The sequence below is a fragment of the Pongo abelii genome, chromosome 8, assembly GCF_028885655.2.
Source record: "Pongo abelii isolate AG06213 chromosome 8, NHGRI_mPonAbe1-v2.0_pri, whole genome shotgun sequence".
NCBI classification, from domain to species: domain Eukaryota; kingdom Metazoa; phylum Chordata; class Mammalia; order Primates; family Hominidae; genus Pongo; species Pongo abelii.
In genome coordinates this window covers 64,106,896-64,126,154 of record NC_071993.2, presented here as the reverse complement: position 1 = coordinate 64,126,154, position 19,259 = coordinate 64,106,896, and the positions used below count along the sequence as shown (strand labels likewise).

At 49.5% G+C, this 19,259-nt stretch overlaps 1 protein-coding gene across 2 annotated transcripts in view; it reads right to left on the bottom strand.

Annotated features, from left to right (window-relative positions):
• The window catches only part of ANXA11 (annexin A11), a 50,898-nt gene extending 32,202 nt beyond the window's left edge, over positions 1–18,696 (bottom strand). Inside the window, exon 1 of one of the 2 annotated variants that reach the window (XM_063727594.1) lies at positions 18,468–18,696. The gene's annotated coding sequence lies outside the window, so the exon portion shown is untranslated. The remainder of the gene's footprint in view (positions 1–18,467) is intronic. The other variant, XM_024253285.3, reaches the window with a different exon arrangement.
• Positions 18,697–19,259: the final 563 nt, after the last annotated feature.

Here is a 19,259-nt window from a genome sequence, read left to right as displayed (position 1 = left end):
AAACAGGCTCACATAAGAGCCAATGCTCAGTCAAATGCTGAGTCCAATTCAGAATTTCTGAGGAGTGGAAAGTGGGCAGCAGAGGAAGAAGGTGACAGAGACACAGTGTTAATATCTGGCTGCCTTGCAGACCAGCATGTGATGGGCACTCAGGTCCTGGAGGACGCTGAGGTTCTTGTAACAGACACAGTGGCAGTGACAGAAAAAGCCCCCCACCCAAGTCCTGACTCCAAAGTGTGGCCAGGACCTGCTGTAGTTTGAATGCTTCTGTCTCCCCAAAATTTATTTATTGAAATCCCAACTCCCAATGTGATGACATTTGGAGGTGGGGCCTCTGGAAGGTTATGAGGTTGGAGTCCTCATGAATGGGATTCACAGCCTTATAAAAGAGATCCCAGAGGGCCCAACCCTTTCCACCATGTGGAAACACAGGGAGAAGGTGCTATCCTATTTGTGAACCAGAAAGTGGTCACTCACCAGACACTGAGTCTGCTGGCACCTTCATCTTCAACTTCCAGCCTCCAGAACTGTGAGCAATGTACTTCTGTTGTTTATAAGCCACCCGGTCTATGATATTTTATTACAGCAGCTTGAACAGATTTAGACAGAACCTAAGGATGCGCGCGCACGCACACACACACACACACACACACTCTCACACACTCCCAAAAAGGGAAACAGTGGGTTGTGTTTGTAAGTGCAGGTGGCAGGGGCGGGGAGGGGACACAGGTCTCTGTCTTTGTTTACCCACTTCCGCAAGGGGAAGCCACCGCCAGTTACACCACCTGAGCAGAGGGAGCTTCTGCCAGGGCCCGCCTAGGAGGGACCAGCAAAACAATGGTAGTGAGCTGATGTCAATCGGGCACAAGTCCCAGGGTGGCTGAGGCTTCCCTGTCGATCCCACCCCTCTTAGCTGTCAGGTCACTCCAGTCACTGCAAAGTCCAACCCAGCTTCTCCCAGATCTCCTGGGCCCACAGGGATGTGCCACACCCCAAGTCCTGCAGCAGTTACTGTCTACAAGACAACCCTTCCAGCAGCTCTGCCGGAAGGAAGCAGAAACTTCTCTAAACCCCTTCCTCATCTTGCAATAGGAGGTAAAGGGAAGCTCAGCAGCTCCAAGACACCGGGCCGGAGCCTCACTGACATTGGCTTTCACAATGTCTACCCCTAGATTCTTGGCAGGCCCTTCTACCACCCCCAATTACTCTCTCTCACACACTCTAAACCAGCTCCCCCATCTTTTCACAGCCCACACTCCCCCATCAAGAGCCCCAAACATCACAGGACAGTCACAAGGGACTTCTCGATCCTGCTGCATGAGTTTTACCACAGCCCACACAGCTTTGATATCATCTTCTAACACTGCTGCTGGGCCACTGGGATGGTACACAGGGTTTGGAGTCCAATGACAATGATTCCATTCTAGCTCTACCTCTTGTTAGCTGTGTGACCCTGGATATATAGATTGACCACTCTGAGCCTTTCTCCTCACCTGTGAAAAGAGGAAAAATGCATCCATCTCATTACACAGCTGTGAGAATGTAGCATTTATATATATATATATATATATATATATATATATATATATATATATAGCACTACAACAGGTATTAGCATACAGTAGGTGCTCAGTTAATTTTAACTTAGTCCCTAGGAGGCATTAGCCTGGAGCCAAGGTCTGGTTCCTAACGCAACTGCTTGCTGTGTGGCCCCCCTGGGCAACTTAACCTCTCTGAACCTCCATTCTATCTGCAAAGACCTGATGTACCCCACCTACCTTGGATTACTATGAGGACTAAAAGTAAAAAGAACAGGAACGCGCTTTGTAAAGCAGGACACAGTTATCCTCACTCTGTGACCAACACGCCTAGTGGCCAAAGAGGCCAGGCTCTGACATTTGGAGAGGGAGAAAAGGGTCACAGATCCTGGACACACACTAACCTCAGGTGTCAGGTGTCAGGCTCCTGCCAGGGGACCAGCCCAGCTCACACAGTAAGGGGAGTGTCCAGCCAACCCTTAGGGTCCCGGGGCCTCAGGAAAATGCTGGTAAGGTGAGGGGTAGAGGGAGGACTTTTCAGAGCCTGAAACTCAGCTACCATCAGCTTCTCTGATTAGGTCCCTCAAAGACATCCCCGGTACCTGTGAATGTGTTACTTTACATGGCAAAAGGGATTGTCCTGACATGATTAGGGTTACCCGCCATGAAATGGGGAGACTAGCCTAGATTATCTGGGTGGGACCAATCCAGTGAGAAGCGTCCTTCAAAGCAGAGAGCCTTTGTTGCTGGGTTAAGGATGAAAAGGAAGAACAAGCAGGACAGAGTCCAAGCATGAGAGGGATTCCACCCACGGAGGAAAGGGGCCAAGTGCCACGGAACTCAGATGGCCTCTAAAGCTGGGAAGGACAAGGAAGCATTCACCTCTAGGGCCACCAGACAAAGACACAACTCTGCCAACACCTTCATTTTAGCACCATGAGATCCAAAAGACCATGAGATAAAACTGTAAAGATAAAAAAAAATGTGGTAAAATAGTGCAGCCACTGTGGAAAACAGTATGGAGAGTCCTCAAAAAATTAAACATAGAACTACCGTATGATCCAGCAATCTCACTCCTGGGCATACAGGCCGAGTACGTCTCATTCAAAATGTGTGGGATCAGCAATGTTTCAGACATTCTGGTCTTCAGACCAGATGATTTCAGATTTTGGAATACTGGCATCATACTTACCACTGTGCATCCAAAATCCAAAAATCCAAAATCCAAAATGCTTCAGTGAGCACTTCCTTTGAGCATCATGTTGGAGCTCAAAAAGTTTCGGACTTTGGAACATTTCAGATTTGGGATACTCAACCTATATACCTAAAGGAAATGAAAGCAGGGACTCCAACAGACATTTGTATACCCATGTTCCTAGCAGCCTCATTCACAGTAGTCAAAAGGTGGAAACAACTTAAGTGCCCATCGATGGATGAATGGATAAACAAAACAAGATCTCCACATAAAAAGAGAATATCATTCAGCCTCAAAACAGAAGAAAACTGACATATGCTACAATGTGGATAAATCTTCAACACATTATGCTAAATGAAACAAGCCAGGCACAAAAGAACAAATACTTCTGATTCCACCTATATGAAGTCTCCAAAGGAGTCAAATTCCTAAGGACAGACAGTAGACTGCTGTTGGCCAGGGCTCAGGTAAGAGGGAATGGGGAGTTTACATTTCATGAGTACAGAGTCAGTTTGGGAAGATGAGAACATTCTGGAGATGCATCGTAATGACTGTTGCACAACAAAGTGAATGTATTTAACACCACTGAACTGCACACCTAACAGTGGGTAAAATGGTAAATTTTATGTTGTGTATATTTTTACCACAAAAAGAGTTCCATGGTTTTAAGCCACAAGTTTGTGGTAATTTGTTACAGCAAATTGAAAACTATTTGAGGTGATGGATATATTAACTAGTTTGCTTTAATAATTTCACATTGTATTCATAGATTATAACATCACTTTGTACTCCATAAATTTACATAATTATAAATGTTAATTTACAATAAAATTTTTTTTTTTTTTTTTTTTTTTGAGACGGAGTCTTGCTCTTTCGCCCAGGCCGGACTGCAGCAGCTCTATCTTGGCTCACTGCAAGCTCCGCCTCCCGAGTTCATGCCATTCTCCTACCTCAGCCTCCTGAGTAGCTAGCTGGGATCACAGGCGCCTGCCACCGCGCCCAGCTAATTTTTTGTATTTTTAGTAGACAGAGTTTCACCGTGTTAGCCAAGATGGTCTCGATCTCCTGACCTCATGATCCGCCCGCCTCAGCCTCCCAAAGTGCTGGGGTTACAGGCGTGAGCCACCGCGCCTGGCCAAAAAATTTTTAAAGAAAACTATTGGCCAGGCATGGTGGCTCACGCCTGTAACCCCAGCACTTTGGGAGGCCAAGGTGGGTGGACTGCATGAGGCCAGGAGTTTGAGACCAGCCTGGGCAACATAGTGAGACCCTGTCTCTACTAAAAATACAAAAATTGGCCAGGCACGGTGACTCACGCCTGTAATCCAAGCACTTTGGGAGGCTGAGGCAGGCGGATCACCTGAGGTCAGGAGCTCGACACCAGCCTGGCCAACATGGCAAAACCCCATCTCTACTAAAAATACAAAATTAGCTGGGTGTGGTGGCATGCACCTGCAATCCCAGCTACTCCGGAGGCTTAGGCAGGAGAATTACTTGAACCTGGGAGGTGGAGGCTGCAGTGAGCCGAGATCATGCCATTGCACTCCAGCCTGGGCAAAAAGAGCAAACTTCTGTCTCAAAATAAAATAAAATTAAAATTAAAATACAAAAATTAGCCAGGCATGGTGGCACATGCCTGTAGTCCCAGTTACTCAGGAATTGCTTAAACCCAGGAGGCACAGGTTGCAGTGAGCCGAGATTGTGCCACTGCACTCCAGCCTGGGTGACAGAGCGAGACTCTGTCTCAAAAAACAAAAACAAACAACAACAAAAAAAACTTTAAAGAAAACTAATATACACAGTGACCATTCCTTTTCTTTCCTTCCAGATCCTTCTGTGGCATTCTCTTTCCAAAGGCCTCTGTTCTCTTTGCATAAGAGCTCTGTGAACACGTCTACCTAACTCAGCCAGCTTTCTTCAACAAAGGAAATATTAAACCACCAAGACTACAAAAAAACCCTTTCCAACAGCGGAAGCAGGAACCAGGTGCTCGCCTCTCCCATGTGTCGGGAACAGGCTCAGCACAGGTGTGCTAACTTGAATTACCAGTCAACATGAGTCACCAGGGGACTTGGGCCCTCGGTGGCTTCTGTGTGGCCAGGCTACGCATGCCCAGTCAGCATTTGCCCAGTCGGATTTGCACAGGCAGGGCATCACACCCCATCGGCCAGGACCTCACAACCGGGATGCCAGAGGCCAGCTCAGCACCTCAGAGACGACTCAGTTCACTCCCACCGACCCCACCTCACCCCATTTCACAAACGGTTACACTGACAACCAGAGAGAGGGTTGTGGCATGCCAAGGTGATACAAGCAAGACCCTAAGAGGGCTGGTGCCAAATCCCCCACTCCCAGGCTAGAGCTCATCGTCCCCAGGGCGGGTGGGGTAGAGAGGCTTCTTGTCCTCAGAGCCGCTGGCAGACTCAGGCCCAGTTCTCTAGGACGATTCTTTTTGTTCCATCACGGGGGCAGCCCGTGGGAGTTCAAGCCGGGGTTGCTGCTTCCTGCCCGAGGCAACAGCAGGTAGAGTGGGAAGACCAGGGCTGAGGAGAGATTAATTTTGCAATATTGGGGAATGACTGCCTTCCAGGAAACACACCGAAGGGGGAAGAGATGTGATAAAATCCTGCCCCTCCTGTACATTTCACCTACGCACTCTAATCAGATTTTTATGGTCTCCCTCTTCATATAGACAGCAAAGGGTCACAGGACATCTGAGAAAGTCTATACCAAGAAAGGGAGAGACCAAAACAGAAGAAAAGGAACCAAAGAAACAGACAACGATGAGAAGTAGAGGACAAAAATATAATCAATAATATCCTCAGAGATGGAAGAGAACCAAAGAAACAGACAATGGTGAGAAATAGAGGACAAAAATACAATCAATAATATCCTCAGAGACGGAAGAGAAAATATTATATCCACAAAGCAAAAAGATCAGCAAAGCAATCACTGTGAAATCTGAGAACAGAAGAGGCAAAAGAAAGATACTAAAACTTTATAAAAGAAAGAACAAGGGTCCTTTTCAGGGGAACTGGAAGGACACTGGACTTCAACAGTCACACTGGAAACTAGAAGATAACAGAATAATGTGTTCAGTGTTCAGAAAGGAAATTATTTGCAGCTTATAATTCTATAGCCAGCTAAATTATCCACTACTGGATAGAGATATTTGGAATGGATATTTCTATCCATTAGGGAGGAATGGAGACAGATATTTGCAGGCACACAAGCTTCAAAAACAAAAACAAAACAAAACAAAATCTACCTCCCATGCACTTTTCTTAGGAACTTCTGGATGATTTCAGCAAAATGAGACATAAATAAGGAAAATAAAGAAAATAAAATATATAGGATCTAGGAATAGGAGAATCTAACACAGAAGACTGTAAAAAGAAGTCCCGGGACAACAGCTGAGCAGCAGGCCTGCGGAGCAACTAGACCAGTTTGGAACAACAGATACACAGAAAATCAGGCCCCCAAGGAGGGAAAGCATCCACCTGAGGAATACTGGGACAGGAAGGATTGTACTCCTAATGTGTGACCACAGCACATTACTGGCACAGCATCGAACAATACAATTTATGGTCACAATAATGCAGACATTAAATATTGATGTATGTATTGGTTCCTAATCTATCAAGCAGGAAGTCAACATATTTCAAAACTGATAAATTAAGAAACAGTCATATAAGCCTATTAATTAAAAATAGTTAAAAATGGTTAACTCTGGAGAAAGAGGGAAAGAGGAAGGATGTGTCAGGGGACTGCTGGCTTCATTATAGGCCTTTTGGATCAACATATTTGGCTTTTTTCATTTATTATTATAAAATATTTTTACAATATAGCAATAAATACAACATATATGAATTATAAAGCATAATAAAATAAGCATCCTTTATCATCTAACTTTAGAAAGAGAACATTACTTCTGCCAGGCGCAGTGGCTCACATCTGTAATCCCAGCACTTTGGGAGGCTGAGGCTGGCAGATCACTTGAGGCCAGGAGTTCGAGATCAGCCTGGCAAACATGTCAAAACCCCGTCTCTACTAAAAATACAGAAATTAGTCTGGCGTGGTGGCGCATGCCTATACTCCCAGCTACTCGGGAGGCTGGGGCTGCAGTGAGCCAAGATCGTGCCACTGCACTCCAGCTTGGGCAACAGAGGGAGACTCTGTCTCAAAAAAAAAAAGAGAGAATATTACTACATTCTTCTTCTTTTTTATTTTTTTGAAGAAGTCTGTTGCTCTGTCACCCAGGCTGGAATGCAGTGGTGCAATCTCGGCTCACTGCAGCCTCAGCCTCCCAAGTAGCTGGGATTATAGGCATGCGCCACCACGCCGGGCTAATTTCTGTATTTTTAGTAGAGATAGGGTTTCGCCATGTTGACCAGCCTGGTGAACTATATTCTTCAACTGCTTTCTGAAAAAACAGGCTTATATTTTTTAGGGGAAAGTTAAAACACTAGCAGCCAGTCTGTGAGACTGGTACCAGCATCTGCAGTAGGTCCAGGTTTTGTGGGGCCTGAAGCTTATATAATTTTAGGAACCCTCTTCAGGACAAAGAATACAAAACATCTTAGTTTTTTGCAAATGTTATCAACCATATGACTCCATGAACTCACTGCTAGTGCCCCTCCCACGGCCCCTCACTAGGGTGCTACAAGTCCGGGGACCTGAAGCTTCCATTTCATTAGCTTCACAGCAATCCCACCTGGGTTTATGGAGGCACCAGGGGCTGGGCTACACTCCCAAGGACAAGGAAGAAAAAAATAAAGTCCTGGCCTGCATCACGCTTTCCCTCTAGCTAGGGAGATAAACACAATAGCGCACTTCCAGGGAAACACACACTACAATATTTAAGAGCCACTCCCAGGAAGAGTCGGGGCCGGGGGGGGGGGGGGAAGACAAAGAATTCAGAAAATGTGTTCCCTGGCAGTGGAGCATAGGGGCATCTGAGAAACTGGCTTCTCTCTGAGGGGCCTTGGCAAATCTAAGCCCTCCCAGCCTCGTCTACCTCACCTATTTTCAATGAGTGCGCCTGGAGGGCCTCAGTGGTCTGCATGCTGCCTCCCAGAACCTGGGGCTCCTGAAGGTTTTGGAGCTCAATAGCATTATTTCATTGGAGGGAGGAAAGGGCTGCAAAAGGGAGACTCTGGCATAAACCTTTCAAAATATTAAAACAGGAGCTCTGGCAACAAGGGCCCCACATTTCTGCATGGTGACACTCGGCTAGGGCTGGCAATAGCTGCGCACCTCCCTCCCTCCCTCCTTCAGCTGCCGGGGCTGTCCTTGCAGGAATCTGCATTTGTGATTACAGGAGTAGAGGTTTACCAGGGCCCTTCCAGTTGGTGTGTGATGAGCCATCTCATCTCCTTATGAATGGCCGGCACAGACCCTTCTCTCACCACAGGCTGAGGAAGACAGGCGAAGAAGACTGAAGAGTGTGATGGCAGCAGGGTGTCCCCTGGCATCTCCTGGAAAGGCCCTGATGCCCATCAGCCAGTCCTCGGGGCCTGTTCAAACCACTCTGGAAGCCCAGCCCCTTCAAGCCTGGGAGACTTAACAGAGTGTATATTCCAGCTCCAAATGGCTGAGCACCCCCACTCTGCCTAGAAGCCTCAGGAAACCTTTCCAAATATCCCTTATCAAGGGCTGCTCTTCAGATGGTGACAATGTCCCCAGTCAGCCGCATGCAACTGGAAGTTCAAGGACCTGCAGCTCACTCTGAAGGACAAAACACCTTCACTTGGGAATGGGCTGACCCTTCTGCAGCTGGCATCCTAAGCTGTGTCAAGCAGTCTGGAGCCAAGAGTCACTCACACTGGGCCACTGAGGAACAGCAAGAAAACAGAAGGTACTTCAGGGACATGCATGATGGAGAGAAGCACAAAAAATGCATGTCCTTAGCCCAGCCCAGCTCAGCACTTTCCCTTTTCAGGACACCTCTGCTTAGGTGGTCCCTCTAGCTGGTCTGACCTCCTGTCTCCTGGCCTTCCCTGAGTCCAGATGAAGTTCCACCTTGTATTAGTCCATTTTCACACTGCTGATAAAGACATAACTGAGACTGGGCAATTTACAAAAGAAAGAGGTTTAATGAACTCACAGTTTCACGTGGCTGGGGAGGCCTCACAATCATGGCCAAAGGTGAAAGGCACATCTCACATGGCAGCAGACAAGAGAAGAGAGTTTGTGCAGGGAAATTTCCCTTTATAAAAGCATCAGATCTTGTGAGACTTATTCACTATCACGAGAATAGCACGGGAAAGACCTGCCCCATTCAGTTATCTCCCACCAAGTCCCTTCTACAACACGAGGGAATTCGAGATTTGGGTGGGGACACAGCCAAACCATACCATATCTCTTTCAGGAAGCCCACCCTGATCTCCTACCCACAATGTTCGCTCTTCTTGGAACTCTCACAGCACTTGTCCTAAAATATTTTCCATGTTCTCTAATGTTCTAATAAGCTCCCCTTTTTCTAACTCCCAGGATAGATACATATATTACCTCCCTATATATTACCTCATTAACCTCCACAATGCTCCTATTGGATAGGTATTATCATCCTGATTTTATAAGCAAGGGAACGAAAGCTGAGCTGACTCTTGACATGGAAAGGTCACACACCCAAGTGCCAGAGCCAGACGCTTTTTTTCTAGGCCTCCCCATGAGAGCATCAGTGCTACAGGCTGTAGGACAGGCCTCTCTTCCTGTCTCCCACCACCACCTGCCACAGGGCTGGCACTGTGAGGCCCCTGACACATACTGAATACTGGCAGGAACCCCAGTGGACCCTGACTCATTTCTTCCACTCTCTGGGTGGCACCTGTTTTGGTAGCCTCTATTACGTAGGCCCCAGGAATTCTGGGGGCAGGGAGGACACATCTAGGACATTCCCTTCTCTCCCCCACCCCAAGGCAGGACCTTAAGTGATGTGAGTGGGCATATGAACATCTCCAGCTCTACTGAGAAGGGGGTGGGGGCCCTGGGCGGGCACTCCAGAGCCCCAGCGTCCTGCCCTTGCTGGTCACAGGTGCCATTAAGTCACCAAAGCCAGCCAGCCAGCCTCAGGGCAGCACTCCACCAACCCTGACCATATTTTCCCAGGCACTAAACAAAAAGCCTACACAGGTGCTGTTAAGCATTCAACTCCCCACCCACATGCCAGGAACTAAAATAGCTGTAGCCTATGTTAATCATTAGCCAGGCTGTGCCTCAGACCCTCCCCTCTGAGGGCTGGCACCTGGGGCAGCTCAGCCTGGAGAAACTCCAGGCAAGGCAGGCTGGGAGAGTGGCAGTGTCTGGAGCCTCACCAAGGGGCTGAACTTGAGCAAGCAGGTTCTGAAAGACACTTCTTCAAGATAAAGTCAATTCCCAGTGCACTAGCATTTGGATTACATAAGAATCCTAAAATACTGGAGCTGGAAGGGGCCTTCATGAAATCATTTCATTCAACCTTTTTATTTGAGGTGGGAGCTGAGACCCAGAGAGCAGAAGGACTCTGCCTGAGGTCTCAGAGCTGGCTGGGGGCAGGACAATGACTAGAACCACATCTCTGGATTTCCAGGCCAGTGCATTATGAACCAGGCTGGTCCCCGACCACTCAACGTATTTCTGGGCTCCATCACACCTTCTCAGGCTGGAGAATGGACTTGAGAAATACAAAGGTTAAACCCCGGAAAGAGAAGAAAGTTACTACTGTCTCCCAAATAATGTCCCATATAATCAAGCCACTCAGAAAAGTACCAGCCACTCCATAGGAGCCTTATGACCCTGTTTCTCTCCAGATCCCCTCCCTATGTGTTGATGACAACAGAGAATGGGGGTTGGCAACCACTGCTCTGATCTCTCAAGGATATTACCAGCCACAAAGACCGAACATCACCCCCACCTCAGTTCAGGGTTCAAATAGCCTCTATCCTCAAACTCTCCTAGAAACAGTCACCTAGGTGTCATATTTGGGGTTGAAGAAGGGAAGTTGGGAGGAGGTAGCACAAAAAAATAACCCCTGGCCAGGCGCGGTGGCTCACACCTGTAATCCCAGCATTTTGGGAAGCCGAGGCGGGAGGATCACAAGGTCAGGAGATCGAGACCATCCTGGCTAACATGGTGAAACCCCGTCTCTACTAAAAATACAAAAAAAATTAGCCAAGCGCAGTGGTGGGCACCTGTAGTCCCAGCTACTTGGGAGGCTGAGGCAGGAGAATGACGTGAACCCGGGAGGCAGAGCTTGCAGAGAGCTGCGATCATGCCACTGCACTCCAGCCTGGGCAACAGAGCGAGACTCCGTCTCAAAAAAAAAAATAACCCCTATCCCACTGGGTCTTGGAGGGGGCCCCTCGATCCCATGGTCTGGAAGATCTGGTGGTGGCTGCAGCAATGGAGTATGTGGATGCCAGACCTGACGGCTGGGAGCAGCAGATGACTCTCAGGGCATCGGCAAAGCCACAGCAGCTTGCCAGCCTGTGCACCAGCCCACAGAACAGAGGCTGCTTTGCTTGCACTGCCTGCGGGCTTGCCACTGTCATGAGAAACCATCCCCACGTCCTAACCTGAGGAACACAGGCTTAGCCAACAGCAAGACTGATAAGCATAGTAGTAGTTTCAAATTCAGGAGAGTAGTGGGTGGTGTTCCAGAAACTTCTGGTTGTCCTCCTCAACCATCTGTTTTCTCTTGTTTTAGTAACACAACACTCACCATAGCCTGGCACACAGCAGCCCCAACTAAGGACTGCTTCCCAGACCCCTAGCAGCTAGGAGGGCCTGCCATGGGGATGAGAAAGTGAGCTGTCTTGGGCCATGCAGGTAAGTGAGGCACCTAGACGGTGCTACCCAACATGTGGCCCGGCGGCATTATACAATATGGGAGCCCGTAAGCAATTAAAATGCTCAGGTCCCATCACAGACCTCCTAAATCAGAATGATTCAGGGTGCAGTCCAAGAATCTATGCTTTAACAAGCCTTCCAGATTGTTCTTATACATGCTCAAGTTTGAAAACCACAGCCCTCGAGAATGCTAGGGACAACAGTCCATAAGGAGCCTGGTGCCAAGACAATCTCATGGAACACACACTTAACCTCGACCCTGATTTTTCAAGAAAGAGTGACAGAGTAAGACAGTGAGTGAGTGAGTGAGAGAGAGAGAGACGGGGCTCCTCTCTTCATTCACAATCAAACCTGAAACATAATACAGGTGGCATGGGGAAGATGACAATGAGAAACTTAACCCAAACAGCAAAAATCAGGGAAGGAACACATGCAAGTATAATAAGTGATAAGCAAGATGCAAAGAATAAAATCAAGTATATCTGGTATGTCAACAGTCAGAATTCCTCTACCAAAGACAGAAACCATGCAATTAGGTTTGTTGCTGTTATCATTGCCTTCTGTCAACCTCCAACTACCCTGAACCACGTTCTGATTATAAGAGAAACAAATTTTATTTACGAAGATTCCATCTTCAAGATAAACCTTTTTTTTTTTTTTTTTTGAGACCGAGTCTTGCTCTGTCGTCCAGGCTGGAGTGCAGTGGCACGATCTCGGCTCCACTGCAAGCTCCGCCTCCCGGGTTCATGCCATTCTCCTGCCTCGGCCTCCCGAGTAGCTGGGACTGTAGGCGCCCGCCACCACGCCTGGCTAATTTTTTATATTTTTAGTAGAGGCGGGGTTTCACCGTGTTAGCCAGGATGGTCTCTACCTCCTGACCTCGTGATCTGCCCACCTTGGCCTCCTAAAGTGCTGGGATTACAGGCGTGAGCCACCGCACCCAGCCAAGATAAACTTTTTTAAGTGAGAAAGAAATATTTAAAACTAAGGGTTGGGCAAAGACATACCAAATAAATGCAAAGAAAAACAGAGGTGGAAATATTAATATTAAAAATAGGCTGGGCACAGTGGTTGGCCGGGTGCAGTGGCTCATGTCCGTAATCCCAGCACTTTGGGAAGCTGAGGTGGGCAGATTACTTGAGCCCAGGAGTTTGAGACCAGCCTGGGCAACATGGCAAAACCCCATCTCTACCAAAAATACAAAATTAGTCTGGTCTCAAAATAAATAAAAATGAAAAAATATATAAAATTTAAAAACATATACATTGAAGACTTTTCAATAATCCTGCCTCAGCAGGCCAAGGGGTTTTTCCAGCCATTTCTCTCTGGCATTTGCCTTTATCTGTAAACATAGTACTTGGAGAACTACTCACTAGGATCTCAGGGTACAACAAGGCGTAGGCTAGTCCAGCCCGCTGAGACAGTTTATGTGGCTTAAAACACAAGCACAGAGACGAGCTTATGACTTGGGGCCCGCGTCTTTCTGACCTCTGGCCCTGGGAAGTGTTTGTACTGGCTACTCTGTCAAAAGCTCATCTTGCTGTCCGGAATGAGGAAGGAAATGTGTAAATGAGAGGCAGAGCAGTCCGCTCCTTGGACCTACAGGAAGGGGGCAGGAATTGCAAAGTGAGAGAAGAGATTCCCAGGCAACGTCCCAGGAGTTTGTACGCAAATCTCATTTCACCCACCCCTCCTAAAAATCTGGCTATCATGGGGACCATCAGGACAGCCAAGGACAGGGAGCTCATGGTCATCAGTGAGACCTGATTACTAACCGCTCCATGTGAGCCTGAACAGAAACTAAAGGGGCATGGCTTGAATGTCCTCTGATGCCTGCATTTAAATTTCTGAGCCTTTCACTTATTATACTATAAAATGCACTTATTTATTAATTTTAAGACTGTAAAGAAAAGAGATTCTCCCAGATCCTTGGCCATGTATTCTCCTAAAACACAGACAATATGGAATTTAAGGCCAAAGACCAAAGGCATTAAATAACCAGCAAATGACAGGTAGGAAGATCAGCTTGATAAGCCTATATACATGAAACATGAAAGCCAAATTCAAAAGGCTAGAACTCCCACAAATATAAGTAGAGCTGGACTTTAAAAAACTACAGTGAGAGTTTTTATTATACCTCTCAGAATCTGACAGCCAGGCAAGCAGGGATATAACGGCAATTGAAGTTAAGAGATCTATCTAAAGTCAGCGTCCCGCAGAGTACCTATTTTCTCCTTTCACGCCCATGAAACATGTTAATATTTATCATGCAGTTGGCCACAAACAAAATTTAATACCAGCCAGGTGCAGTGGTTCACTCCTGTAATCTCAGCACTTTGGGAGGCTGAGGTGGGGCGGGGGGATTGCTTGAGGCCAGGGCTTTGAGACCAACCTGGGCAACGTGCTTCATTCACTCATTCATTCATTCATGAGAATGAATCCACTTTGTGAAAGGAGCAAACCCTTGCAGGTACCTAGGTCTGCCTGAGCACTTAGCGCCGTGGGGAGGGATGTCAGTGGCAGGCCATCCACATGTTCCCTTCTGGGATTGGAAAGGCATCAGGAGGGTAAATCGAGACAACAGAATCAAACACTCCCTCAACGACATCCTCCTCGCCTTCAAAGCCAACATTTCAGAGCCTGTCTAAACTTACTATCATCAGATCCTCACGTCCTGCTACTCCTCACCCATTCATTCCAAACTCGCTTCTGCTCACATCATCCCACCAAAGCAGTGAAGGCAGCCACGTCTCCTCCATATCACTCACCACAGCCGCGATGCCAAGCTGACCACTCCATCCCACGAAGCAGACTCACCCTGGCTCCTGGGATACAACTCTGTCCTGGCTTTCTGGGCCCCTCTCAGGTCGCTCTTTTTCTGGGTCCTTTATAGGCTCATCTTCCTTTATTCAGCTGTTTGAGGTGAGTTCTTCAATCTCGCTGTGCCCATGACTTCAAATACAAAAACAACCTAGACAAATGTCTGTCTAGCCAAGATGCCTCCTGAGCCCCAGATCCACCAGCTTATTTGGTACCTCAAAGACACCTCAAACACAACATGTCCAAAACCAAATACATGATGATCTTCATCCTCCAAACCTGGTCCTCATCCAGTGTCCCATGTCTCAGGGACACCAGGTGGATGACTCTAGGGTGAGTGGGGGCAGTCTCTCCTTTTAAGCACACCACACAGGGCGAGGCCAACAGTGGGTTCTCAGTAATAAGCAGTTCTAGAGGAACATGCCTTGTCACCTACTTCCTAAAAATAGCCGTGACCTTTTTAGTGGACACAGCAAGCTCACATCTGCTATCACCACTCCTTCCCCACCGACACACGCACCCTTTCCCCCAGCGGTGCCACTCCCCAGGCTGGATATGCCATATGCTCCCTAGCCTCCCTGTGAGCAGCCTCCACATTTCTCCTCTCTGCCCTCACTCGGATTTCTCCCATCTCATGTCCTCCAAGTCAGCCACTCCCAAGTGTGAGGGGCAGGGGACACCTGACTTCCTTCTCAATTTCCTTTCCTTCTTTTCTGCTAAGGCGGAGCCTAAGCCCCTGGAAAACTAGAGCGCGCAGAACCAGGCTTTGACCACCAAATACTCCACCCCCTGCTTCACAGCTCCTGGCAGTCACACACCCACGATATCAACATTGTCATCACCACCCCCTAACTGATCTCAAACCCCTTTGCAAACATCTTCTCATCTGATTCTCCATTCCAGGCAGGCATTTCATCATCCAGAACTGTTCTGTGGGGGGGGGGGGGGGCTCTGTGTGGCTGGGTGGCTTGTCCTAGGATACCCAGCACAAAGAACTCTGTCCCCCAATTTCTTGGTTGCCCCCACCCATTCCTTCCTCACATCAGCATGGGCAAGGCCAGCTGTGGTTTGGGTCACTGTTCAGGCTGTACTTTTAGGATCCTCCCAAATAACAAACAACTATGTGACTATCAGGTCTTTATTTCATGGGTTATAGGAGATAGGGTCAGTAAGCCTAATGTGTAACAGTTTCAGTGGTTATTACAGAGTTCCATTGAATTGCAACAACTCCCTTTAAAAGCACAAACTCCCACCAAGAAAACCTCAGTTTCTTCATCAATCCTAAGAGCTTTCCTATCTAGGTATCACTCAAAATTCCTACTATTCTGGGGGTAATGGGATCAGAGGGTGTTGCAGAGAAAAATCCAGAGAACGTGAAAAGTCAGCTTCCTTGGCAGTGCTGGTGAAGCACACCCTTACACAGATGCTTCCCCGTGGGAACAAGTGCCAGGAACTGCTTCAGGCTTATGGGGGAAAACGGTGGCTAAGAAGAGAGAGGAGGCCCGGCACGGTGACTCACGCCTGTAATCCCAGCACTTTGGGAGGCTGAGGCGGGCAGATCACCTGAGGTCAGGAGTTCAAGATCAGCCTGGCCAACATGGTGAAGCCCCGTCTCTACTAAAAATACAAAAATTAGCCGGGCATGGTGGCGCATGCCTGTAATCCCAACTACTCGGGAGGCGGAGGGAGGAGAATCATTTAAACCCAGGGAACGGAGAGGTTGCAGTGAGCCAAGATTGCATCACTGCACTCCAGCCTGGGTGACAGGGCGAAATCTGTCTCAAAAAAAAAAAAAAAAAAAAAAAAGACAGCCGAAGAAGAGGGGTGAATCCAGGAGGAAGGAGGGGGTGCACCAGAAAGGTCCCAGGACCTCTGACGTTCCAGCATTCAGCATGCATTTTGGTTCCACACTCAGCTCCTGCCCACACCAGTTTCTTTTCTCTATTCTACAATTTCCAAGAAGAACCCACACTAACCTATTCTGTCTCAACTCCCACTCCTGTCATCCCAAGCCACATATCACCTCCCCAAGCACGTGAACTAGGCATCACTAATCGATCCTGGCCTTCTAGACACATCCACCCAGGGTGGGCCCTTTCTATAATATCATGCATAAAGGCATCAGATGGGGCTTCCACTCCCACCTCTTAGTCCCAATTCATCTCCATCTCACCCTCCCCACGTTTCTCTGCCTATCCAAACCCTGCCTTCAAGGTCCTATATTTTAACCACAGGGAAACCACTTCCCTGTGCTGTCTCTGTTGTTCAACTAACGACAACTAATTTTCTGAGCACCTACATTAGGCAAGGCCCATCCTAAGTGCTGCCACCAAGAGGTAAGTCAGAAACAGCCCGCACCCTTCAGAGTCAGAGGACAGGGCAGCGATAAGCCACACGGCCACGCAAATACTATGCAAGGCGAGAGATGAGAACCGAGTCAGTGCCAGAAGGGCTGAGTGAGCTCAGAGTATATCCCGTCCCTCCTGCTGGGAGCAGGCACCCGGATGGCTCCCAGGAGGGTGGAGAATGCTAGGCCAGACGGGGGAGGGAGGGCATTCCAGTAAGACAGAGAGCATGAGCTTAGCAAGAGCTAAGCCAGAAAGATGGTTCAGGAGAAGCGCATTTCAACGTTAGCTGAACCTTCCACTGCTACTATTTATTGACGCTTACACCTGATTATTTATGACCCAGGCCTGCCTCACACACTTTATGGCTAATGTGAGTGACACCCATCTGGGATACACAAGTGTGGTGCAGCAGTCACCACCTGTTCTGACTGGTCCCTACCTGAGCTCTGTATTGTTATTAAATAAATGAATGCACTGAATCTCACAACAAGCCTGTGAGGCAGGGATTACTATTATCCCCATTTTACAGATGAGGAAACCAAAGCACAGACAGTAGTCAGAGACAAGATAGCAAGGTATGCAGGAGCCTGAAGTAGTGGGCACCCAATGCCAGGGCAACAAACTGCCCCGGCACCTCACCTGGCCTCTCCTCAGGGAACACCTTGCAGCACAAAGAATGCCTTGAGGAAAGAGGCCCTGTTAATCCTCCTGGAATCCCCAACAATTGACTGCCGCATAAAAGGAATGAGGAAAGCAATGAGAGCCAGTGAAAGGTGAGCATACCAGGCCCTGCCCTGCAAACCTAGTCCCTGTTGCGTGGGCAGGGCAGGGCAGGGGCTCGGCCTCACAGTTCCATTCCATGCCCAGCGCAGAGAACAGAGGGGAGAGCTACCACAAACGCCCAATCTCTACAGAGAGGTCACGGATTGGAGGGCAGAGACAGAAATGCCCCGGGCCGACTGTTTCCAGCTTGGGCTAGCGCAAGCTGGCTTAACTTTTCCCCTCCAAAGTCTCTAGGTAACAAACTTCGCGTGTCTCCTTTAAACCAACAGACCGTTTTACCTTTCTAAGTCTTAAGGGCCTGGCCTGCACCCATGGGAGTTACAAGTCCAGGAATCCCTTCCTGAAACTGGGGATCAAGGTTGGGGAAGGGGCGAAGGCAGGCACAGCACCTGGGATGGCTCCCGCATTCTCTCAAACACTGGGGAGAGTTCCTTACAAATAAACTGCAATGGTAGCAGCTCCCAGGAATGTGCGAGCTCCCAGTTTCGGAGGAAAGTTCCCGAAGATAGCCTTCTCTGCTTAGTCTCCCCAAGCCTCGCCTAGAAGGGCGCGCGCACCCCGGAGGGCTCCGCAGGGCTGCGGGGCCGGGTCTCTGGCACCCCTCCCGCCACCCGTTGCCTCCTGCGCCCAGGGTCACGGCCCCTGGCCCTACCCAGGCCCAGACTGAGATCCTGACCCCTGCGCCCGGGGGGGCCGGCGAGTGCACCCCGACCACACGGGAGCGAGCAGCCCCAGACGCGGAGGCTGATCGAGGGGGCTGCCAGGCCGACACGGCCCGCCCGCGACCCGCCGACGCCCTCCTCTGCCCCCCACCCCCACGCCTGTAGTGCAACCAGGAAGCCGCAGGGCCGCGCTGGGCTGGGCGCGAGGCAGCCCCGGGCCTCAGCCGCGTCGCCGCGGTGCACTGCCGCCGCCTGGTCCCAGGCCCCCAGCCGGCCCGGGACTCTCACTCACCTGGCCACGGGGACTCGGGACGCGAGGGGCGAAATGGGACGTGGGCGGGAGTGGCTCTCACCGCGGGCGTCTCGGGCGCGGCGCCTGGGTTCTGCCTGGGGCTGGGTCCCACTCCCGCTCGCGGGGCACGCGGGGCACTCGGGGCACTGGGGAGTCGCGGGCGCCCCAGCCGTCAGCGCCGGAGGGAAAACTCCGCGGGCGCGGCTGCCCCAAGCGCCGGAGGCACGGCAGGGGAGGGGCGGGGCCTGAGCGCGGCCCCGGCCCCGCCCCCGGGATGAGGACTGGGCAGGGCGGGCCCGTGAGGAGCAGCTGCCTTCCGGCTGCGGAGCTGCTCCAGGAAGTCTTGGGCTCCGGAGGTCTCTTTGCCGCCCCTAACCCATGCGGCGCCTAGTGCCGCGCAGAGCCGCATTCGTCCTCCTGCAGGGGTGAGCATTTCCGAAGTCCTCTCCAGCCCCGTGTGCGTCGGTTAGTGACTCTCTTTAAGGTAGAGAAAACTTGTTACACTGAAAAGGTCAAACGCATTTCCTTTATAGCAACACTCGGTGGTGGTGGAGGGGGGAAGGTCACGCACTGTATGTGAGGAAGGGAGCGGTCAGTGACTATCGTGAAGAAACCTGACAAACCACGCAGCCGTCAAGGTGACCTCGACAGGGGTAAATCATACTGATTGCATGCACCGCTTGTGGTCTTCCTCCCAAGAACACCTAATCCCACTGTAATCGTGAGAAAAACATCACAAATCAATTGAGGCCCTTGCCATATACATGACCAGTACTCCTGAAAACTAGCAAG